General features: G+C 48.7%; 1 protein-coding gene across 9 annotated transcripts in view; it reads right to left on the minus strand.

The window, feature by feature from the left end:
* P4HA2 (prolyl 4-hydroxylase subunit alpha 2) overlaps positions 1-24,449 on the minus strand; it is a 103,166-nt gene that overhangs the window by 28,739 nt on the left and 49,978 nt on the right. For 2 of the 9 annotated variants that reach the window (XM_025386926.1, XM_025386931.1), the window contains exons 1-2: positions 6,343-6,416; positions 5,637-5,772 (exon numbers count right to left, since the gene is read on the minus strand). The exons of 1 other annotated variant lie outside the window; for it this stretch is intronic. The gene's annotated coding sequence lies outside the window, so the exon portion shown is untranslated. Of the gene's footprint in view, positions 1-5,636; positions 5,863-6,342; positions 6,644-24,449 lie in introns of those variants that run through there. 6 more of the 9 variants (XM_025386928.1, XM_025386933.1, XM_025386927.1 and 3 more) reach the window with 4 other exon arrangements.

Raw genomic sequence — 24,449 nt, forward strand, 5'->3', positions numbered from 1 at the left:
CTATACAATAAGTTTTTATGGAGTATATTAAGAATGAATACTATATACCAACATGGAGAGATCAAAGCATACTGTTAAGTGAGAAAAGTGGGCCCCAAATAATATGCACTCTATAATTCCATTTTGGTACGGAAAAATTAATGTATGTGTGTATACAGAGAGATGCAAAAAAAGAGTTATACATCTGGCTCTATCTTGGTGAAATAATTTCTTTTTATTTTTATGCTTATTTGTTTCTCTACTCTTTCTACAAGAAATTCTATAGCAATTTTTAAAATTATTTTATCATATGCTTAAAATGTAAAGAAAACAAAGCAGGTCCTTCTCAAATAGACTCCAAAGGGGCCCTGCCAGCCCCAGTGTTTGGACCCCCACAGGGAGGTCCTGCAAAACCTGCCAACACCCCAGCAACAGTGAGTCATCCATCAGGCGACTGGCACTGTTTCTAAACACAGGGCAATTCCAAGACATACACCAGAGGTCCCACCAAGCCTGATCTTTGGAAAAGACATTGACAATCTGGCCAAATGGCCATGAAAAGATGTTTCCAGCTGCAAACCAGCAGTGTCCTTAGCTTCTCTCCTTACCTCATCAGGCAGACCCTCTGCCAAGCTCCCAGCTGCAACCCAAATGCAACAGCTTGAGTTTTAACAATGTATTTAACAGCCTAGAGACAGAACATGAGCTTGCTGAGAACAAACTGGTCTTGCTTGGCACTGAACAAGAAGCTGCCTGCCTTCTATGAAGGGGGAAAACCTAACTGGACATGGCTCCCCACCACCCCCAACTCTAGGATAACAGAGCTGAAAGGACCTGTGTGTTCAGCCTAAGAGGATCCAGAGGCTCCAGGAGACCCTGCCACTAAAGCATGTGGATGTCCATTCAGGCCCATAAGCTGCTGTCACGGCACCCTAGGCAAGTATGGGGGGCACCCTACTCTCCTGAGCCTCAGTCATCACCCTGATCTGAGCCACCCCTAACTTCCCGTACAGCCATCCTGGCCCCCACTACACTGGCCTCTCCACATCTCATCTGGCCTTCCTCCCACCTCTGCTCTACAAAGTAGCCAGCATGGTTTATCAAAGCCCTCCTTTGGCTCTCTACTGCCATCAGGATAAAGTCCAAACTCTTTAGTCCAAAGGGTCCTTTTGACTGCGTGACCAGGCCCTGCTGCCCTCTCCAGCCTCATGTCACCATGCCAGGTTTAAATCATATCTTCAACAACTACTTTATGTGAAAAATATTCTCCTTCACCAAGAACCTAATAAAGCCAAGATGTTTATCTGTATCTATCCACATACATTCTCTATCTGGTACATGAACAGTGATTGACTTCCACTTTCCCACCTGGGTACCATCAACACCACCACAAAGTCTTGTTTCAGTAACTAGACAATGAAGTAGCAGAGAAGGCTGTTAAAACTGACATGCAAAACCCAAGTTGGGTTTTCAGTCACAGTCTCGGCAGAGACTTGGCAGTCTGGATGAGACTAACTCATAAAAGGGAACTACACTCGAGGATAAAATCCATATACCACTATATTGGATGCCTCTTATGTCCCACCTTGCAACCTCTTGGTCTCACCCATCTCCCAGGTCCCAGGGTATTTACTTTGCCTCAGCTCAGTGGCGTAGACTATCCAGGCCCAAGCTAGAATCTCTGGCTCCTCTCACTATCTCCAGACTGTTGAAGTACCAGACTGGTCTCCCCAGTGGCTACCAAAGGGCCCTCATAGGGTAACCGAGTACATCTCTGTGTAGGGTAGCCAGCTTGCTAAAATACCACCTCCCATCCTCCTTTATAGCTCACTTTTTTTCCTTTTATTTTTTTGAGACAGTCTCGCTCTGTCGCCCAGGCTGGAGTACAGTGGCGCAATCTTGACTCAATGCAACCTCCACCTTCCAGGTTCAAGGGATTCTCGTGCCTCAGTCTTCCCAGTAGCTTGGACTACAGGCGTGTGCCACCATGCCCAGCTAATTTTTGTATTTTTAGTAGAGACGGGGTTTCACCATATTGGCCAGGCTGGTCTCAAACTCCTGACCTCAGGCAATCCACCCGCCTCGGCCTCCCAAAGTGCTGAGATTACAGGCGGGAGCCATCGCACGGCCTGAGCCATCACACGGGCCTGCACCTCACTTTTCCCTCACCTTGGCTGCCCTGCAATTACACCTTCCAATAAAGCATTAAGTACTTAAGCTCTGTCTCAGGCTGTTTCCTGGGAACCTAGTCTGAGATAACCACTATTTGTTTCCAAAAATCTTTCATTTCTATTATCTAATTCTCACCCAAACCTTCTAAGCTAGATAACTACCTCCATTTCAGATATAAGATAGATACAAATGACAAACAGCTGAGGCTGAGAGAGGGTTTCCTGCATACCTGACATCTGACAACAAATCAATGACAGAACCAAGAGTCAAACACAAAACACACTCCGCTGGATATTGCAGCCATCCAGTCCTACTCAGTAATCTATCTGTTACCTTAAAGTGCAATGGACTCCCAAACAGGGGAGCCACACTTTGCCCAGGAAGAGCATGCCTGCGCAGGTTAAGGACTTTATCATGGGTTACACCAAAGGTTCATAAAGCAGGTCCATGACATCCCTGGCTGAATCTCACCAGAGGGAGGAACGCAACATGGACCCAGAAAACAGCACCATGGTCCCTTAAGTTCAGATGGGCAGTCACTCCTACCTTAGACAAGACAGCACTCACAAATAACCAGCCAGTCCAGCTCAGGGCAAGGCAGTACAGTTGAATGGATAGGCACACCTGCCCTAGGGTCAGACATACTAAAAGTTAAACCCTAGTTCTATACCACTTCCCAGCTTTGTGACCTTGGACAAGTTATAGGATTCCTCAGTTTCCCCATGTATATAATAGAGACAATACTAGGACCTATATCTCGTAGGGCTGTTGGAGGACTGAATGTGATGACAAATGTTAGAAGGTAGCCCCACACTAGGCATAATTTATGTCAATCATTAGTACCAAGGGCAGCAGAGAAACATCAGTGGACCTGAGGCAGCCAGCTGCTCAGCCCAAGTCAGCTGATTCCCAGGTGAGAAAGAAGGTCCAGACTAGGGGACAGTGAAGATGCAAACAAGGCAGAAATTGGGCGATCTCCACGTCCCAGGAGCGCCACAAGAGCTGAAACATTTAATTCAGGAGAGACTGGAATCAGGTATAATGTAGTACATTGATCATCAGGGGATAACCTTGGAACTGGTCAATCACTGGTTCTAAAGCTCATCAAGCAATGTTCTCTAGCAAAAGGCGGAGGACTGGACCAATACTCTAGGATCTCACACACTTACATGCCTCTGACCTGCTCATTCCAGGCTCCTACAAGTACCCAGGCCTGAGGATCTCCACTACACCCTGGCCCTCAGAGTGCCAGGTACAAAACAGGCCACACTCTAAGCAAGCACTTCCCAAGAGGTCCAGAGCAGATGCTGGCCTCTTACCAGGTTCAGACAGATTCCATCTGAGCTGGAGAGCATTCTACCCAAACACTTAATCCTCTGCCCTGCAATGACACCAACTGAACAAGAACTCTCTTCTAGGGCTCCAGTAAATCATCCAGACTTTTCATTCCCCTCTGCTCTGAGGAAAAAAAAACAACTGTCTTTCTATCCTTCATTCCATGTCCCTAGCACAAAGCCCACAGACCACAGGACCTTCCAGCCCTTTTTGCTCCAGGACAGGCTGATGTCTTACCCTAAGGAACTTCCAAATTGTTAGATGTGAGCAACTTTCCCAAAGTTTAACTCTCACTCCAGTACTCTGCTGGGCTTGCACGTACTTGCATCACAGCTTTTCCTGCCAACTTCCATCTGCCTAATAGTAAACTCTTGACAGACCCCAGGAGCCAGGGACACACCTCCTAGCCCTCTGCACACTATCAGCCAGCGTGGCCACAAATCAGCCAAGGCCTTGCTTACAGTCTCAGACTCTCCCAAGGATGTGGGAGGGCAGAGTGAAAAAGGGAGGCCTTCTTAGGAAATGAGGAGACCCTAGATTCCCTCAACCGACTCATTCCTCGGAGCTGCACCCACGTAGTCTCTTCCTTTGATGAGCACTCACAGCTGGGCTCCTCCCCTGGCACATGGCCAGCTGCCAATATGAAGCAGCAATCTCAGAGTACGAGCTACCCACAGGCAAGAATAGTGCCTCAGCCACCTCTTCTCTCTCCTCCCTCATTCCAGCCCCAGGCACGCTCTAGTCAGAAGCCAAACAGGCAGGAGGCACTCAAGGGATGAACTGAGATCAGCTGGGGCCAATCTAAACCAGTGACTAAGTAAGCACTGTCTAGAGTACCCCAGTGCAGAGCTTTCGACAGGATACAAGGGCCTATCACACGCCACAGACAATGTCTCAGCTAAGCTGTCACCAAGTCTGCCTGCTAAGCTCTCAAAGAACTAGGGTGATCCAGTATGACAGCATCTTTGGGATGAGGCCCCCAGCCAACTCACTCCATCCTTGCTACGTGGCTTCATTGGCTGGGCCACACAGTGGACACTCTGCTGTGTAAGAACAAGGAGGCTCTAAAAGAAAAGAATTCAAAGATGAAACACTGTGAGTGGGGAGAAGCAAAGAGACTGGGCCCTGAGGCCCAGAACCACAGTGAGAGGCTGCACCTTGGACACTTCAGGGGCAGTTTAAGTACAAGCCAAAGGAAATACAAGTTCATTTAACAGAGACTAAATTATGAAACCAATTAATGTCAGATGAGATATAGGCTGAGAACAAGCAGCAGATCCCAAAAACATCCTATAAATTCTTAGGTGGACAATGGATCTCTGCAAAGTCTGGGATACTTAAGAATGCCCCAAGTCACAAAATGATGAACCCCAGCCCTTGCTCTTAGGACAGGATCTCCTACAAGAGGGCTGAGGCTGTGAGGCCCCAGGTAGTCTAGATCAAGAAGCACAAATCTCGGGTGTCACTCTACAGCAAAAGACAACAGTTTCAGTCTTGGGAGGGATCCCAATGCTCTCCTGCATCATCTGTTTTTTCTTTTCTTTTTTTTTTTTGAGATGGAGTCTCGCTCTGTCGCCCAGGCTGGAGTGCAGTGGCGCGATCTCGGCTCACTGAAACCTCTGCCTCCCAGGCTCAAGTGATTCTCCTGCCTCAGCCTCCCGAGTAGCTGGGACTACAGGCGCACGCCACCACACCCAATTTTTTTGTATCCTCCTGCACCATCTTAAAGGGTCAAATAAAACACAAAGGCCAGGGGCCCACGTGGGCTGCCCAGCAATACCTGAGGCAGCAAGTGCCCTGATCCAGGCTCATGCTGCGAGGGCCAACTGGGCATCTTACACATGCACGGCACAGTACCAGGCACGTCGTCTCACTCCAGGGTCTTGTGGACAGCGTCCGTGGACAGCTATCCCCTACAGTGTTCCTTCCCCATCACCTTGCTTCCACTACAATGCCATAAGGAATGGCATTGGCCAAGGTCTCTGCTCCCACTCATATAGGCTGTTCCTCTGTCCACAGTGCCCTTTTGCCAGCCTTCCTCTGACCACTCCAGCTCATGGGTCACCTCCTCCGTAAAGTCCCCTGGCCAGAGGCAGCCAGTCCTCCAGCAAGTACCCACAGCCCGCATTCCCTTCCAGCACAGCGCTCACCACACCGCTCTGGGCCAGGACCTTCCCGCTCTTCCAATCCGCCTGTCCCACTGGGTTAGCAACTGCTTGCGGTTTCTGGCACACAGAAGGGTCCCGTTTGTTGAATTAGTTAACGAATTATCACGGGTCTCCGCAGCTGCCAAGGAAAAACAACGCAGGTTCCACAAGGATGTCTGGGGGAGAAAAGACTTTCTGATCCAATGGCCCATCTAATGGGCTCCAAGCTGGACCCTGCCAGGACAAGACCTCGGACTCCCAGCCCATGGGAGGGTGCAAAACGGGCCTAGCCAATATGAAGCGGCCCCTCAGGGCCAGGCGGACGCCGCACCCCTGCTCCCAACAGTCAGCAGCACGGGGTCAGGCCGCCACTTCCCGGGAGCCTGACAGGGAAGGGCGGCCAAGTTCCCAGGCCCGCCCGACCGCCGAGGGGACTGCACGAAGGGCGCCGCTGACCTCACCACCCTGAGCTCGGGAAGGCTTGCAGGCGGCGAGACAAGAACCCAGACGGGTGCAGAAACAGGGCGGAGGGCGCAGCGTTGCGGCCCGGACTGCTTTGCGGACGGCTAGCGGCGCGACCCCTGGCCCTGGCTCCGGCCCCGGCCCCGGCCCCTCTCAGCCCCGCGCGGGCAGGACGCACCGCCTGGCGCCTCCAGCCCGCGCCCCAGCCCCGGGGTTGATCTGGCTGCTGAGCGGGCGGGGCGCTCACCTGGACACTCGCAGCTCCCGGCGTTTCCAGAACCTCCCGCGGCGTCGCCCGGTCAGCTTGGCGCCTCCTCCCTTGGCGACTCCGCCTCCGGCAGCGGCTGGGGGCTCCACCCACTTGAGCCGCCGCCACGTCCCCACCTCACGCTCCACACGCCCGACTGCGTCCAGGCTCCGAGCTCCCGGGGCTCCGGCGGGGTTCGCAGTCCTCTGCGACCCCTGGGAACGTCCAGGCTACCCGACCTCGCAGGAGCGGGAGCCGGAGCGTGAAGCTGGAGCCGGAGCTGGCGGCCCGCGCCCTTCATGCCGCCCGCAGCCCGCCGCACGTACTCCGCGCCCGCCTGGCTTTGGCGCCCCCCACCTGCGGGCCTTGGCCCGCCCTCCTCCCCAGCCCCTGGGCGCCTGGAGAGGTCGCCACGACCCGATCCCCGCGCTGGGGCTGTAGGGAGAGCGTTCCTGGAATCTGACGGATTTCCTTGTCTGCGCTCATGCCCATTGCCTGGGGGACCCTGCTGGGTACACGGGCCCCTTCTTCCCAGCACTACCACAGGGAGGCTGTTACAGGAGGCTGGGGTCACCCCGGTTAGGAACTGGGTATCAGGAGAGGAGGCAAACCAGTGGAGAAGACCCTGAGGAAGACTAGAGACCTGGGGCCCACCCCCTGGAGACCAAGATTGGGAGGCCCATTCCCAGGACCGAGCTCCCAGAGGGATTCAGAGAGTCCCAGGCTCTGGTTTAGGCAGTCCTGGTGGCATGTGCATGGGTGATGGATTCATGAGAAGAGGACCCATCAAAGGCTGAGGGGGCCAGGGGGGGCGGTAACAACCTGGGGCACACTGGGTTGCCCAAACCCTTCTTTATGCCATGGGCCAAAAAGAGTGGACACCTGGTTGAGCCAATCCAGTCTAGAAGGCAATAAGGACAGAGAAGCAGTAAACCTCAGCCTGAGCGGGAGGAGGCCCTGGCGGCCAGGCAAGTTCCCACGCCTGCTCTGTGAACCTTCCTCTCATGAATGAGGGGAAACACGGTCTGAGAATCTCATCAGGGAGCAAGCCCAGAGCGGGAGGTGCCCAGCCTCCGCCCGGCCCCAGTGTGGATATTCCCTATGGCACACGGGCCAGGCAGGCGGCCCAGACCTGGGGAAAGCAAGAGCACGCACACGGAAATACACATAAAACATGGGTGAGCCACTGTTCCTGCCTGCCTCAGCCACCGGCCCGAGCTCGGCTAAAACCACACAGAAACCCTCCTGCATCTGCTACATCCACAGAAGCTTCCTTCCATCTCCCCGTTCTCAGGAGCCTGTCCTATGGATCATCCCTTTTCTCTCCTGAAGGCTCAACCATCCGCTCTCAACTTGATCTTTCCCATTGGCCTATAAATGTGTTCAAGTTTCTGCTATGGGAACAAAACCCTCATTCGACCCCACTGAGTGTCTCTGTTCTCAACGCAAAATTCCTTGAAAGAGCTGTCTCCTCATCCTCACGTGTCTCCCACTCTTCAGGCCCTAAAAGAGCTGTCCCTCCCACTCTTCAGGCCCTGCCGTCAGCCTTCTAGCTCCCTAACAGCACCAAACCAGGTCTCGATAAACTATAGCCTCCAATCTCTAAATTCAACGGCTGTTCTTCAGACCTCATCTGCCAGGGCCCCGAGCAGTGTTTGACACCCAGCGATGGCCACTGCCCCCCTGGAACACTGATTTCCCTTGGTTTCCCCTCATCCTCTCTGGCCACCTCTGCTCAAGCTTCTTCAGCGTCCTCTCCCTATTAGTAAAGTTTGGGTGTTCCTCAAAGCTCAAGTCTAGGCTTTCCATTTCCCTCTTCTCTTTACACACAGGTGACACAAATTTCTCTCTTTACCCTTATCCTTACTCCTGAACCCCAAATTCATATAACTCATTGTTCAGTGTACATCCCCACTTGAGTGTCCACAGCACCTCAATGGCAACATGTCCAACACAGAGTTCTTGTTCTCCCTGACATCTCCCACCTCCACACATACTGTCTTCACTGCTGTACTGAAGGAAGTACTTCCCATCAGTTACCTAACCAGAAGCCTAGGAGTCATACTTGGCAGCTCCCTCTCCCTCATCTCCAGACTCTTCACCTTTATCCCAAGTCTGTTCAATTTTACCCCTAAATCTCCCTCTAATCCACCCACTTCTCTCCATCTTTTTCACATGAGTGATGGCAACACTTTCCTAACTGGCTGCTCCTCCATTTTTGTTCCCTCTCCTCTCTCCTTCACTACAACCATGATGATCTTAAAATGCAGATCTGAGCCCATTACTTGCAGATGGGAAATTGCACTGATCTTGAGAAACATCGAAAAGTGTTTTATAAGGTTCCACATGGTTTGGCCTCTGCTCACTTCTGTAACCACGTTGAACTTCTTCCAGTCCCTCTAATTGGCCATTCCCCCTCCCCACCCCAGACCTTTGTACATGCTGTTCCTTCTGTCTAGAAAAAAATTTTTCCCCTCCTGATTAAAACCTTCAAAATCCTTCAGATTCCCTCAGAGGCAGAGAGATTTTCCTTACTTCCCTGAGTAGGTCAAAACCTCCCATAACAGACCAGGCACAGTGGCTCACACTTGTAATCCCAGCACTTTGGAAGCCTGAGGCGGACGGATCACCTAAGGTCAGGAGTTCGAGACCAGCATGGCCGACATGGTGAAACCCTGTCTCTACAACAATACAAAAATTAGCTGGTCATGGCCGGGCACAGTGTCTCACGCCTGTAATCCCAGCACTTTGGGAGGCTGAGGCAGGTGCATCATGAGGTCAAGAGACGAGACCATCCTGGCTAACCTGGTGAAACCCCGTTTCTACTAAAAATACAAAAAATTAGCCGGGCGTGGTGGTGGGCGCCTGTAGTCCCAGCCACTCGGGAGGCTGAGGCAGGAGAATGGCATGAACCCGGGAGGCGGAGCTTGCAGTGAGTCGAGATCGTGCCACCATACTCCAGCCTGGGCGACAGAGTGAGACTCCGTCTCAAAAAAAAAAAAAAAAAATTAGCCACGCATGATGGCGGGTACCTTTAATCCCAGCTGCTAGGGAGGCTGAGATGGGAGAATCGCTTGAACCCAGGAGGCAGAGGTTACAGTGAGCCAAGATGACACCATTGCACTCCAGCCTGGGTGACAAGAGCAAGACTCTGTCTCAAAAAAGAAACAACAAAAAACCTCCCATAACAGCTTCTCATGTCTCTATGTGCTTCATAACACTTGCCACAGTTGATAAAATTGAATCATCGCTTGGGTAACATCTTCCCCCCTCCCGGACTGGGAGGTCTGGGAGTACATAAACTATGCACACATTTGTCCATTGCCATTTTCCCACCACAGAACTGGGCTCAATAAGTATTTGCTAAGTCCTCGAATGAATGGATATCTCCTCAATACCTTGCTCCACACTGTAGGATTTAGTCTCCAAGGGCATGAGTAAGACTTCCACGGAGTCCAGGCAGCTCAGGACCACAGCATTGGTCAGGTATCCTCCTAAAAATCTGAGGCCTTGAGAAGGGGCAGGACTTCTGAGGATCATGTCTCGTTGGTCTTTCTGCCTTGCAGGAAGTGGCCATTCATTTGTCTTTACATTCCTTTTCCTCTACCTGCCTCCACCCAGAAGATACCATTTCTGACCTCTGCCTTTGTGGCCTCACTTCACCCAGCGCTTAACATAAGGCCCTCAGACTCCATTTGGGCTCCTGATCTATTCATTTCCTGGGGATGCCACAACAAATTACCACGAATTGGGTGGCTTAAGTCAATAGAAGTTTATTCTCTCACAGTTCTGGAGGCCAGAAGTCCAAAATCAAAATGTTACCAGGGTGTGCTCCCTCTGAAGCCTCTAGGGGCAAACCCCTCCTTGCCTCTTCCAGCTTCTGGTGGCTCAGAAGTTCCTTGGCTTGTGTCTGTATCACACGAATCTCTGCCTGCATCTTCACCTGCCCTTCTCCTCGGTATCTGCCCTTCTGTTTCTTATCAAAATAACTGTCATTGGCTGTAGGTCTACCCAGGTAATCCAGGGCAGATTGGGAGGTCTACCCAGGTAATCCAAGCAGGCTTGGCACTGAAGCCTCCCTGAATGCTGATGACTCTTGCAGGCCCTGGAACCACCACAATAGCTCCCCTAATCTGTAACTTAATAATATCTGTAAGGTCCCTTTTTCCAAATAAGGTCACATTCACAGGATCCAGGTCACATTCACAGGATCCAGGTAGTAGGACATGAATGCAATTTGGTGGGGTTAGGGGGCGCCATTTAATCCACTACATTTGACATTCCCCCACACCCTCAAAGGCTTCTGGACCCATGTAAATCTGTCACTCAGTTTTGAATCTCCAGCCCGGGTCTCCTCCAGACCCACATCGTCACAGCCTTTTTTTTTTGTAGCCTTTTTATAAGTGAACTCATTATCTCATGTGGGGTCCCCCAGGTTCCCCCACATTTTTCTCTCTCCTGACAAATACCAAATGCCTTGACCACTCTATGACCCAGACAGCCAAAGGTTTTTTCCTGTAGGCTTGAGCCCAAGCTGGGACCTTAAACATTCCCAGGCACTGATAAAGGTGTTTAGATTGTTGCCCAAAACACCGAAAGAAACTAGCCCCGACCCTGAGCCAAATTCCTTAAAATCTCATATAAATTCCATATCCAGACTCCCCTTGCAGCAGGCATACCTAGATAGAACATCCCTGTCTCGCTGTCTGCCTGGAGGATGTACTACAGCCCCCTCAGAGACTGAGAAATGTCCCTAATAAATGCTTTTTACTGATCACCCTCGCATTTAGTGCTACTTTCTTCAGAATCCCAACCATTTCAGGATCGTTTGGGGTAGTCCCGTGTGGGGACTCCCCTGCCACTGCTTTCAGGGCATCTCCAGTTGCAGATTCAGCCAGGATGAAACACGTCCCCCCATACCACACCCCATACCACCTAAACTGTTCTGCTCCAACATTTCCTACATCTCAGCAAATATCACCATCTCCCAGGGACTTCCCTTTTCTTTCCCACTGCATGCCCCACCTGGAGATCTTACCCGGTGGATCTCTCTCAGTTCACTTACTTTTCCTCAACCCTGCTATGGCAGACCAAATTCAGGACACCACCATCTCTCACTTGGACAAACCATCCTAGCCCACTCTTCTACTCAGCTCCTTCTATCCTTACTCCATTCCACAGGCAGAATGACATTGTAACCATGTGATTCCCATCATGTTATTTCCATGCAGAACCTCTCAAAGGTATTCCATGGACCGAAGCATAGACACAAATCCTGCCAATGCTGCCAATCCCCTTTATCCAGCCCTGATGGTCTCTCTTCTTATGTGCAGCCTTAAACTTGATGCTGCAGCCACTCCAGGCACTTTTTAGTTCCCTGGCCTTTGAATGTGTTATTCCTCCTGCCTAGAACACTCTCTTCCCAAAAGGTTGTGTCTTTTTTTTTTTTTTTTTTTTTTTTAATGAGACGGAGTCTCACTCTGTTGCCCAGGCTGGAGTGCAGTGGCGTGATCTCGGCTCACTGCAAGCTCCGCCTCCCAGTTCACACCATTCTCCTGCCTCAGCCTCCTGAGTAGCTGGGGCTACAGGTGCCCACCACCATGCCCAGCTAATTTTTTGTATTTTTAGTAGAGACGGGGTTTCACCATGTTAGCCAGGATGGTCTCAATCTCCTGACCTCGTGATCCTCCTGCCTCAGCCTCCCAAAGTGCTGGGATTACAGGTGTGAGCCACAGTGCCCGGCCAAGGTTGTTTCTTTCAAAAGCCTTTCTGGGCCTAGCCTGAGCCAGATCCTTTTGGGGCCTATGGCTTTGGAGTCATAGGCCCCAAAGCTCCTCATGGATGAGTTTCATACATGCTACCTGACTTCACTCAATGTCTACTTCATTTACCATTTGGCCCTCCTGGGGACTGCCTCTAACCTATTCATCACTGCGTCTCCAGCTCTAGCACAGGGTCTGGCACCCAGAGCCTACACAGGAAGTGGTGAACAAAAATACATAAATGAATGAGTGGACATTCCCACTATTGTGGCCTCTAGCAGACCTCATTGAGTACACCCAGTGTGTGTCACTTAATGAATCCACAACCATCTTTAACAGTCACACATGACAGCGTGTTATAGAGATTCGCATCCCTTCTCCCCAGATACATTGTATGAACAAAGCCATACCTCACTTCTGGAACAGCTCTATGGTGTTCATTTATGCATTCACTCAACAAACATTTGCTGATCACCAGTTGAGGTCGAGGCAGGGGATTCAGGGACCACATATGTCAAAGGGGCTCTGTCTAGTATAAAAAACTAGTAGATAAGCAGAGGCCCACCCAGCAACTTTGTCTAGGGAGGGAAAGGCTACTAGTAGGAGGTACTGCCTACCTAGACCCAGTCTTAGAGACCCTTCCCAGGCTCAAGATTAGGCAAGGCCTATGACCTTTCACCCCAGCATAGCCAGGGCATTGCCAAATGAGGCTCTACCTCCATGCTGTCCCTAGGCAATATCCCTGGCCATTGGTTCCTTGAAGCAGTCTGGACTTGTCTGCCTGCCATCCCCACCCAGAAGGAAGAACCTGGTGTTTCCCCAGAAGGGATAGTAAAAACATCTGTGCTGGGCGGACAGGAAATTGGATGAATAGGAGGGTGGGTGGGGCATAGCCCTTAACTCTAAACAGGGGCCTCCTCAGCCTGCCCTGCCCCAGCCTCCTCCCCTCCTACTCATCTGTGATCCCTGTTTTGGGGAAGGGGAGTGGGGCAAGCTCCACTGCTTGGCACTGAAGCCTTCCTGAATGCTGATGACTCTTGCAGGCCCTGGAACCACTGCAGCAGCTGGAGGTCTGGTCAGGGTTTATGACTATCTGGCCTTCCATGGAATTTCCTAGAATAAGGCCCTCAGGTTCAACCAATGCCACACAGAGGGCATTGTATATGTGGATACACATCTGTATTCTTCAGCACATTCTGCATGCAGCTGTCCACTGGAGCCTGGAAACAATCCTCAACCCACCCTAAGTTTCTCCCCTTAGAGACTGAGGAAGGACCGGGTGCGTCTCAATTGGCCATTGTTTTGACTCAAGGCCAAACACAGACAGCAAGAGGTGCGGCTTGAGTGGGGCTACCTAGTGGTGGCCCTATTGCTTCTGAAATAGGGCCTATCCAGTAGTCTGGTCTTATAGCCTGGTGGTTGATCCTGGAAAAGGGAAAGATAATCTGGCAGAATCCCCAGAAGCCTGTGGGGACATGCTGGGCAGGACCAAGTGGGTACCTAGAGAGTGCCCCCCTAATCCCTGAGCCCATCTGGTGGGTGCAAAAACCAAAGCAGGCTACAACTTTCCTACCAGTTGCCTCCCCTATGGACCCCTGCAGCCCAAGACAAGCAGAGTCAGCCCACGCTGAGCTGTCATTACAGGCATGCCAAGACCTTCAGGAACTGCAGTTACCCAGCAAGTCCAGGGCAGGCCTCCCATGGTGTAAAGAGTGAGCTTACACTACAGCTTTCCTCCTCACTTCACCTCCATCCTGGGCAAGAGGCTCTGGACCAGTGCAAATGTCCAGAGGGCAGCAGTTGGCTAGGCATGGTGCTTGAAATCTGATATTTTGAGGTATATACTGTAAAGCACACTTTTAGAAATTATTATTACAGTCCAGCAGCCACCCATCGTTCCTTCCCCAGCCCTGAGCCTATATTGGGGCTGGGTGGGGATTAGGGATAGGTGAAGATGAGGTGAGGGTTGAGGATAGCTATTGGGCATCTGATGTACTACTATCTAAAAGGCTGAAAGTTCAGTGTTTTTAATGTTTTTTTCAGGCCTTGTTAAAATGTCAGGAAGCCAGTAGAGATAAGACCTATAAAAAGGTTAATAAAGCTAATAAAGGTTAAGTGAGGTCATAGAGCTAAAGCCTTACTTGAATACGACTGGTGTCCTTATAAGAAGAGGAGAGACAAGAGATTTGTATCTCCACATTTGCACAAAAACGAGGCCATGTGAGGACACAGCAAGAAGGTGACCATCTACAAGCCAGGAAGAGAGGCCTCACCAGGAACTCGCCCTGATGACACCTCAATCATCTTGGACTTCTGGCCTCCAGAACTACAAGAAAATGAATTTCTATTGTTTAAGCCACTCAGGCTGTGATATTTTGTTATGGCAGCCTTAGCACGCTAATACATCTCCCCAGTTTATTGTCACAGCCTCAAAGCCCAAACCCTGGAAGCCCTCTTTGATTTGGGGAACAATGGTGGAACAGAGAGTAGGGAAATAATAAGAGGTAAAGCTGCAGAGATCCCAGGGACAGATCACCTGAGGCCTCATGGGCCACAAAAAAGGATTTAGATGTGAGGATGAAGACAAGGAGCAAACACCCCAGAGCAAAGGCAGGGAGTGGCAGGATCAGATTTGGGATTTAGGAAAAATACCTTTTCTACTATGGGTGAGAGGAGGAGAAGGAGGAGCAGAGCTTGGCTGAGGCAGGGTGACAGCTGACAGTGACTTGAACTGGGAACTGCCAATGAATAGAGAGAAAAGTAGATAAAGAATTGGTGAAGTAAAGTAGGAAGGGCTATGTTCCTTTGCTCATTCATTTATTCAAGAAATATTTGTTGAACGCTCTGCCCCCCACTTTCTGAGCTCCCTTTTAGGAATGAGGTCCTACTTGTCATCCAGGCCCCCTCAGCCCTGTTACCCTAGAGCAGCCTTTGCTAAAGGAAATTAGTGGCAGTCCCCAGACAGTACAAGAACAGAATGAAAATTGGCTGCCTCCAGAGAACATGCCAGCACTCTTCTGGGTTTCAGGCTGACGTGGAATCCTAATCACAGTGTCTGGCTTCCTCGAATGTGAGACTCCTTTCATTGCAAGGTAACCACCCATTTAATGATGGTTTCAGCACAAACTCTCCTGGTGCCACCCTTCCTCTCCTTTTTTTTCTTTTCTTTTTTTTTTTTTTTTTTTTTTTTGAGACAGGGTGTCACTCTCTCCAGGCTGAAGTGCAGAGTGTGAACACAGGCTGGAGTTCAGAGGCTCACTGCAGCCTCAGCCTCCCAGGCTCAAGCAATCTTCCTCAGCCTCTCTGGTGGGACCACAGGTGCGTGCTACCACACATGGCTAATTTATTTTTGTAGAGACGGGGTCTCGCCATGTTGCCCAGGCTGCCTGTCTCTATTTTTAAATGAACGTACTTCACTTTGCTATAATGAAACACGTTTGTAAGGCACCTTATATCCTTTCAGGAGCAAGATTGGTGTCCGTGAATCTATCTATGAGTGATCCTAGCCCAATCAAACATTGCTCAATTGGTGCACTGCACAATGAAGCCTGGGGCTTCATTTACATGGCAGATATCATAGATGTGCATAGTCATTACAACAAGTTTTCAGTAGATGGAAATAAAGTGAACCGAAAAGCGAGTATGTTTCGCTAATTAAAAAAAAAAAAAATCACCACATGAGCTGTCAGTGGCTAGCCCTAATCCCAATCTGCCACCACGTAATCACAAAAGCCTGAATCACTGGTGTGGCTAAGGCCTACTCACTCCTGCCTCAAGGACCCTAAACCCTCCTGTGGCCTCTTTCCTGCTCTCAACTGCCCCGCTAGTATCAGCTTCAGTTGCAGCTCTGATCTCCCCTTCCCTTCAGTAGACACCAGCATTTGAACTTGCTAGTCAGCCCTGCCTTGTGCCCCTGCAGGACACTGCCCTGGGACTCTTACCCACCACAAGGAGGCCAGGGCACTAATTCCTCCAAAGGTCCTGACTACCTCATTCCACATCAAACCTGTTCCACACACCCACATCCCACATAAATACATTTTAAACTTCACCACACAAGAGCATGGCTGAACTTCAGTTGACTATGACTATGACATACTGTTAACATTTGCTATATTTAGTATTTATATTTTTTATAGCTTTCTATATTTTTTCATGTTTCAAACATTTGCATAAACCTGTGAGAAGCTTGATAATCCCTGACCCTCTAGTGCCTGAAAGACTTAGCCATAGCCTCTAGTAAGAGGGCTCACACACACACACACACACACACACACACACACACATTTGTATGCTTATGCACAGAGGGATTCACATGCATATGCAAGCGTGTGGATCTGGCCTTTCACATGAGAGGGAGGAGGTTCTGTCCTTTGTCCTCTGGCTCTGCCCTTAACCTTGACTCTGAACCAGAGCCTGATATTGACTTTGAACCAGACTCTGGCCTTGTTCCACACCCTGAACCAGCTAGTGGCAGGCTTGGAATCAGGAAGATGTCTACCTCTATCATCTGTAGAATTCAGAGCCCAAGGGAGAAGGGATGGCTTGGACAGTACATCTTCTTGGCTGAAGAGTGAATGATCCAGGTGGTAAAGGTGGAAAGATGGCTTTCTCAAACTAGCTGGGCTGTTAGACACTGTCATTGGTGGATGCAGTTTTGGAGGCAAATACTGCCCTCTCACCCCAATGGTCACCCAACAGCTATAGGCCAGGCTGACACCCTGCACTCATCAAGATCTGGAATTTTCTCTGCACTCTCTCCTGGGGCACCAACAGCTATTTTTGTCCCAGGGCAAACGTGTGAGGCCTTCTGGGACAATCTTTTAGGGGAGCTACTTCCTTCTTGTCCAGAGCTGTAGTTGCAAAAATGAGGTTGGCCACCAGAGGGTGCATGGAGCCCACCAGGGGACACTCAAAGGAGCAGCTCCAGCCTTGCTCAAAAAGCCCCTCCACTTGGGGTTCCACTTGGTGCCCCATCCCTCCAACCTGCCAAGGTTTAGCTGAGACCTGTGTCTAGGGCTGCATAATCATGAGCAACTGGGAAGAGAGAGATGTTTTCCAGGCCCTGGGGAGTGACTCCAATGCTGGGACCTCCACTGGCTGAAGAGGCAGGGAGGATATTGGGAAGCTACCAAATCCTTTCCTCCGCCCATAGTGATCAGGGCCCTTCATGGTCAGCCAAGTTGACCTGTAGCCTTGGGAAGCCTCAGGCTGTAGAAGCCTCGAGCCGTAGAAGCCAGTAACCCTAAGGAAACACCAAGGACTAGTAATGCAGTGAAGTTAGGAAAGGAGATGGGGAGACCTTGAACTCTGAACATACCCAGAATATCCTGGCTCTGTGGAGAGGAGCTCCTGGAGGAGAAGAGCCAGAGGAGCAGGATGGGCAGTCCTCTTCTGGGTTTCTATGATGCTCTGGGATGCTTCTGTGATTGGACAACTAATTTATGGAGCACTCTCCCTGTACCAAGTGTTACCTAACACTTGACAGATGTCATCTGCTCACCCTTCCAGATCTCTTCTCCTGTCTCCTCTTCCCCCTGTTCTGTGCCCTGGCTGCTGACCTGTATGGATAGCATCAATGAGTACACCTGCCCTGCAACTTCTGGTTGGGTTCAACCAATGGGGAGTAGCAGGAAAAGATCAGTGGGGAAGAGGAGATGGACTTTGAGGAAGCTGTCTGTAGCCTAAACACGAAAGCCTGGCTCTATGACCTGTCAAGCCTCAGGACTGCCTTTGAAGGAGAAGACCAGCTGCCTTGGCCATGCTGAAGTGTGGCAGGCAGCGTTTCCATACTTGGTCACTCAGCCTAGGGCTTCAGGAACCCTCTACACCCTCACATACAGTCAGTCAACAAACATCCCCTGACACCTCCCTTGTGTCCAGTCCTGGGTACCCAGGGACACAGAGATGAGGCAGAAAAACACCCCGCCTGCATGGAGCTCATGTTGTTTTTTGTTTGCTTGTTTGTTTGTTTAGTTTTATGGGGGGAGAGGAGGCACAGATGAAGAAATTGACAGTGAATCGCAGAGGCTGAGGGAGACTACAGAAGGGGAGGCTCACTTGCCAAGTGGTCAGGTAGGAGGATGAGGTGTGGGTCTCCCTGCATAGTCAGCCAGGGGAAGTGCTGGAGGTCTGGGAGAATGCTATTCCAGCAGAGGAGATAGAATGAGCAAACCTGGGGGAGGGGATGGCTCATTCCTGTGGAGACCTGTGGTGGCCAGGCAGAGCTTCATTCCTCCCTGGGCCTTGCTGTGTTTGGGAAGTAGAGGAAAGTGCCTAATGAGGGAGTATACCCCCCACCACCATTGGGACTGGGCTGGGGGTATCAACAGTAAACAGCATCCCTCCCCAGTGGTGACCAGCACAGATGATAATTCCAGCAGAGCAGAGGCCTCCCAGAGCCATGGACAGCAGAAGTAGCAAGGGGTGGCAGGGCAGAGCTGTCAGCCCGGCTCAGAGGGAGGGGATTGTTGCAGAACACACTGAGGTAACCCCCAGGAAATGCTCTGAGATCAGTGGGGTGGAGGGGGCCAAAATGACATGGGTATAAAAAGTAAATCAGCTCCTTTTATGGATTGAATTGCATAGCTTCAAAATTCATATGTTGAAGCCCTTACCTACAATATGACTGCATTTGGAGATAAGGCCTATAAAGAGGTTAATAAGCTAATAAAGGCTAAGTGAGGTCGCAGGGGTGAAGCCTTACTTGAATAGGACTGGTGTCCTTATAAGAAGAGGAAGAGACAAGAGAGTTGTATCTCTCCACATTTGCACAAAGATGAGGCCATGGGAGGACACAGCAAGAAGGTGGCCATCTACAAGCCAGGAAGAGAGGCCTCACCAGGAATCCGCCCTGATGACACCTTAATCTTGAACTTCTGGCCTCCAGAACTATGAGGAAATGAATTTCTATTGTTTAAGCCACTCAGGCTGTGATATTTCGTTATGGCAGCCTTAGCACACTAATACATCTCCCCAGTTTATTGTCACAAGCCTCCAAGGCCAAACCCACATGTTACCCTGGAAGCCCTCTTTGATTTGGGGAACAAATAGTGGTACGCAGAGAGAGGAAGAAGGTATGCATGAATGGATTCCGTGTGTGACCTGTAATTGGTGTGCCCTGCTCCATAAACTAGGGGTGCAAATATGAGCCCATCTTCTATACACTGGAAAGCTATTAATAGTATCTCCCTCTTCGGGCCTCACGAATCCCCACTAGCAGGGGTAGAGAGGCATGGGCAGCCAGTGTGCTTTTGTTTTAAGATATAGTTAACATACAGTAAACTAAACATGTCTGAATATACACCTCAATGCATTTTGCTTATATATAAATTCACGTAATTACCTTCCACATAAAAATAGAGTATTTCCAGAATACCAGAGGGTTTCCATGTGCCTTTTCATAGTCAGTAAACTCTCCCAAAGCTAAGCACTGTTCTTTCTTCTTTCACTTTTGATTAGTTTTGTCAGATTTTGAACTTTATAAAGTGAAGTTATACAATACATTTTTTTGGGGGTCGGCTTCTTATACTCCACATTATGGTTGTGATATCCATCTATCTTGTTTGTAATAGTTCCTCATTCTTTTTCATTGCTATGTGGTATTCCATTGTTTGAATGTAACACAATTTATCCATTTTTGTTGATGAACATTGGGTTGTTTTTAGTCATGTTAAATAAAACTGTTTTGTATATGTTTGCACATGTCTTTTGGTGGGCACAAGCACTTATTTAAGTATAATAAAAATCCAGGAGTGAAATTCCTAGGTCGTAAGACATGCATATATTGAGCTATTGTAGATATTACCATTTTTCTAAATGGATGAACAAAATTACATTCCCAATGGCAATCTTTGCCAACATTTGCTATTTTTAGCTTTTCCAATTTCGGTCATTTTGGTGGGTGTGTAGCAATATCTCACTGCAATTTAAAAGAACGTTTCCCTGGTGATATTGAGCACCTTTTTATGTGTTTATTAGTTATTTCTTGTGACATGACTGTTCAAGTCCTTGTCCATTTTCCTATTGGGGTTTCTATGTTTTCCTTACTGAATTGTAGAAGTCTATGTATTTTCTGCATATGAGTTTGTCGCTGGATATATGTATTGCAAATATTCCCTCTCAATCCGTGCTTTGACTTTTCATTCTCCTAATAGGATCTTTTGATAAGTAAAAGTTCTTAATTCCTACAAATCCAACATATTAATCCTTTATATTTTGGTTAGTGCTTTCTAAGTCCCATTTAAGAAATGTTTCCCTACCCAGAGGTCGTAAAACTATGCTTCCATGGTTTCCTTTAGAAGCTTGATGGTTTCATAGTTAAGTCTATGATCCATCTTAAATTAATTTTATGTGTGGTACAATGAGGAATCAAGGTTCAAATAGTGCCGGACAAGTGGAGGTCACATTTACATAATAAAAGATTAAGGTGGGATGGCCAACCTCTTCTCAGGCTATGTAACTATTTACACCTGGTCAAACCAATCCCCTGGCCCCTGTGTAAATCAAACACTGCCTCCTCCAGTCTCTCTATAAAATGGATCGTATCCCACCCTCAACCCAGAAACCCTCTTGGGCGCCCCGCTTTCTCTGTATGAGAAAGCTCTCTTTCTCTCTCCTTTTTTTGTCTATTAAACTTTCCCCTCCTTAACCTGCTCCAGGTGTGTGTGTCCGTGTTGTTAATCTTCTCAGTGCAAGATGAACCTAGGGTGTTTCCCCAGACAACGAAGTCGCTTCAATACCACAGAAATACAAAAGATTATTCAAGGCTACTATGAAAACCTTACATGCAGAAACTAGAAAATCTAGTGGAGATGGTTAAGTTCCTGGAAATATACAACCCTCCTAGATTAAACTAGGAAGATATAGAATCTTTCAACAGACCAATAACAAGCAGTGAGATTTAAATGGTAATTTTAAAAATTGCCAGCTGGGCACAGTGGCTCACGCCTGTAATCCTAGCACTTTGGGAAGCCAAGGAGGGCGGATTGCCTGAGCTCAGGAGTTCGAGACCAGCCTGGGCAACACGGTGAAACCCTGTCTCTACTAAAATACAAAAGAAATTAGCCGGGTGTGGTGGCGTGCGCCTGTAGTCCCAGCTACTCGGGAGGCTGAGGCAGGAGAATTGCTTGAACCTGGGAGGTGGAGGTTGCAGTGAGCCGAGGTCACGCCACTGCACTCCAGCCTGGGTGACAGAGTGAGACTCCATCTCTAAAAAAAAAAAAAAAAAAAAAAAAAAATTGGCAACCAAAAACAAAAATCCATGACCAGATGGATTTACAGTTGAATTCTATCAGACATTCAAAGAACTGCTACCATCCCTATTGACACTATTCCTTTCAAATCCTGTATCACGTTTTTGATTTCTTTAAGTAAGACTTCACTTTTCTCTGGTGCCTCCTTGATTAATTTAATAATTAACCTTCTGAATTCTTTTTCTGGCAATTCAGAGATTTTGCCTTGGTTTGGATCCATTGCTGGTGAGCTGGTATGATCTTTTGGGGGTGTTAAAGAATCTTGTTTTGTCATATTAAGAGAATTGTTTTTCTGGTTCTTTCTCATTTAGATAGACTATGTCAGAGGGAAGGTCTGGAATTCAAGGGCTGTTGTTCAGATTATTTTGTCCCATGGGGTGCTCTCTTGATGTGGTGTTCTCTCCCTTCCCCTAGGAATGGGGCTTCCTGAGAGCTGAACTGTAGTGATTGTTTTTGCTTTTCTGGGTCTAGCCACCCAGCGGAGCTACTGGGCTATGGGCTTGTACCTGGGGAGTGTCCGCAGAGTCCTGTGATGTGATCCATCTTCAAGTACTGCAGCCATGGATACTAGCACCTGCTCCTGTGGAGGTAGCAGGGGAGTGAAGTGGACTCTGTGAGGGTCCTTGGTTTTGTGTTGGTTGGCCTCCAGCCAGGAGGTGGCGCTTTCAAGAGCACATCTGCTGCAGTCCTATAAGGAGAATGCAAATTTACCCTAAGGACACCTGGTTAAGACGGTAGACAGGGCCATAGAGCTCCCAAGAGATTATGACCTTTGTCTTCGGCTACCAGGGTGGGTAGAAAAAGACCAGCAGGTAGGGGCAGGGATAGGCATTTCTGAGCTCAACCTTTCTTTGGGCAGGGCTTGCTGCAGCTGCTGTGGGGGATAGGGGTGTCATTCCCAGTCCGATGGAGTTATACTCCCAGGAGGATTATGGCTGCCTCTGCTGAGTCATACAGGTTGCCAGGGAAGTGGGGGAAAGCTGGCAGTCACAGGTGTCACCCTGCTTCCATGCACCCCACAGTCCTAAAGGCCAATCTGACTCCCACCATGCCCCCACAACAGTACTGAGTCTATTTCCAGGCAGCCAGTGCCCAGTCTGAGAACTTGTCCCAGACCATGAGCCTCCCCGCTGAGAAAACAAGCAGACTCATGGGTTTTTTGCGTCTCAAGGAGCCTGCAGTAGTGATCCAGTTCCTTCAAAGGGTCTGTGGATTCTCTTGGCTTTCCTGGTATGTTCCTGCAGTAGTTCTTGAAGCAAAAGTTCAGGATGTGAGTCTCCACACTCTGTTTGTCTGAGTAGGAGCTGCAAGCTAGTCCTGCCTCCTATCTGCTATCTTTATCAGTATTCTGGCAATTCTATTTTTAAATTCTCTAGCTTTTCATCTATTTTTTTTTTTTTTACTTTCTCTCCATTTTCTTGAACATTTTCATCATAATTATTGGAAGTCTCTCATTTCTGAAACACCTGTGGGTCTATTTCCATTGTCTGTGTTTTCTCTTGATTTTTAGTCATTTGGCCTGTTTTTTTGTTTGTGTTTTGTTTTGTTTTGTTTTGTTTTGTTTTTGAGCATGTCTCATACTTCTCTTTTGGATGACACACATTTTGGATGAAAAGTTGGAAGGTCTCTGGGTGATGTATTCATCCAGAAAGAAAGAATTAAGTTGCCTTCTGGAAGGCAGAGTACCAAATGAATACCTTACTCCCGTCAAGGCTTTGGTTTATGTCATGTTTTGGCTGGTGTGGTTCATTTTTGTCCTAGGACATATCTCTTATTCCTAGGATGTGACCCTCTCTCCTAGTGTGTGACCCTTCTGGGACTTATCAGAACACCTATGCATTTACCAAGACTTCTCTACCTTGATAGAATTTGTTTTCCAATTTGTCTCCCCAACACTTTAAGACTACTAAAATTTGCTCAGTTCTTTAGCTTCATAGGCTAAAAGTAGACCAATAGGCTGGGCACAGTGACTCATGCCAACACTTTAGGAGACCAAGGCTGGAGGATTGCTTGAGCCTAGGAGTTCAAGCTCAGCCTGGGCAGCATAGTGAGACCTTATCTCTACCAAAAAAACAAGCAAAGTTAGCCAGGCATGTGCCTGTAGCCCCAGCTACATGGGAGGCTGACATGGAAGGATGGCTTGAATCCGGGAGGTCAAAGGAGGCTGCAGTGAGCCAAGATCACACCCCTACACTCCAGCCTGGGCAACAGAGCAAGACCCTGTCTCAAAAAAAAAAAAAAGAAAATCCAATAAAGTTGGAGGAATTTGCATGCAATTGTTGGGCTCCTTCTCTCTTGTTTCCTACCTTCTGGAATTTTCCTTCTTAATTTCCATCTTCTTTGGCATCCCTGAACTCTGATGTTTGTATCGTCAATCTGGTAAGACTGCTGCTTTCTGCTAGGTCCCTGTTCCCTCAAGTAATAATATGTGAAATGCCCCTAGGGAAAAAGCAAAGATGTGGAACTCACTACACATTATTCCCTTTTCTCCAGGATCATAACTCCTCAATTCTTAGCTGTATTGACTATCCTCAAATGCCTTCAACTAGTTGTTTTATACATTTTGTCCAACTTTTATAGTTGTTTTCAGCAGGAGGATAAGTCTGACACAATCTGCTATAGTGGCCAGAACTGTGCATTTTATTCAGTCTGATTCTGATGCCAGGTTAAAAAGAACTACAGAAGGGTATGCTCAACTGGCCCAGCTGCTTTGAGATGAAGCTCAGACTCTTAGACACTTATGACATCAGATCCACATCTTGAATTAGGCCTCCCTATTTTCTTTTCCTTTTCTTTCTTCTTTTAGTTTTCAAACTTTCCTTAGGTTCCAACCATAACTGATAAATTGGTAATAAACTTCCCTCCCTGCTGTAAACAACCATAAAACTCGATGAAATATTTATAGCCAGTGATTACAGGCATTGAACATCAAAAGCCTTTGTCCTTGAGAGAAGGGAAACACACAAGGTGAACCAAAGTGCTTTACCTGGGATACTTTCCAAACCATGGTGTAGGGAAGTGGTGCCCAGAAAGCAATGGCACCAGGCACAGTGTCTCACATCTGTAATCCTAGCACTCTGGGAGGCTGAGG

Source organism: Theropithecus gelada, chromosome 6 (genome assembly GCF_003255815.1).
Source record: "Theropithecus gelada isolate Dixy chromosome 6, Tgel_1.0, whole genome shotgun sequence".
NCBI lineage: Eukaryota > Metazoa > Chordata > Mammalia > Primates > Cercopithecidae > Theropithecus > Theropithecus gelada.